Raw genomic sequence first — 807 nt, forward strand, 5'->3', positions numbered from 1 at the left:
TAGTGGGCGAGGTGAAGTCGGCCAGGCCGAGGGTGAGCGTCAAATTGACGCCCACCGCGCCCCCTCCGCCGGCCACTCCGTCGGCGCGGAGCGGCGGTGCGGCGGCGGCGGCGAGGCTCCCCCCCTGCGGCGCGGCTGCCCTCGCGGAGGGCGGCACGAGGGCGGCGTCGCAGTCGCAGGCGAGGGTGAGGGGCGGCAAGTTGCTTCTACCGCGCGCGAGGCGGCCGCCTGCGGGAGACGAGGGGCGGGAGCGCGTGGCGAGGAATGGGCGGAGGGGTGGGGCGGCGGCGGGGGGGGGGGGGAGGCGGAAAGCGGGGGCGGCACCCCTGAGGAGAGCTCGACGCTGCCTCCGAGGAGGGCGCGGCAGCCTGGCACGTCGGCGGTGGCGGTCGCGGGGAGGGTGTCCACCCTGCCCTGCGAGACGGAGGGGTGGAGGGCGAGAGGCGAGTCTTGCGACAGGACGCCGCGACGCAGCCGCACGGCGCTGCGGCCGTCGCAGGCGGCCGAGCCCATCGAGACGACGTCGGCGGCGCCTGCCTCGAGCGGGCCGCGCGTGAGGGTTGGGGGGTTTGGGGGGGGGGGGGCCAAAAGTGTACACCCTGGCAAGGAGGAATCCCCTGGGAGGAGTGAGGCCCTTCCAGGGTTTCAGGGGGAAAAGGTGCCCCCGTGTGTGGCTTTGCCGATGTGGGGGTTTGTCCCCCTCCTTCCACTCCATGACAAAGCGCGGCGTCCAGAAAAACCCGATGTACCAACCCCCCTCCCCGTGGTACCAGCCGAGCATCCCCCGCAGGTTGCCTGGGCGTCGGA

General features: G+C 74.1%; 1 protein-coding gene across 1 annotated transcript in view; it reads left to right on the top strand.

Moving 5' to 3' along the window:
* Positions 1 to 231, top strand: part of EMIHUDRAFT_438844 (hypothetical protein) — a 1,689-nt gene extending 1,458 nt beyond the window's left edge. The window contains exon 3 of the mRNA XM_005758323.1: positions 1 to 231. The gene's annotated coding sequence lies outside the window, so the exon portion shown is untranslated.
* Positions 232 to 807: the final 576 nt, after the last annotated feature.

This window comes from Emiliania huxleyi (assembly GCF_000372725.1).
Source record: "Emiliania huxleyi CCMP1516 unplaced genomic scaffold EMIHUscaffold_87, whole genome shotgun sequence".
In the NCBI taxonomy this organism is placed as follows: domain Eukaryota; phylum Haptophyta; order Isochrysidales; family Noelaerhabdaceae; genus Emiliania; species Emiliania huxleyi.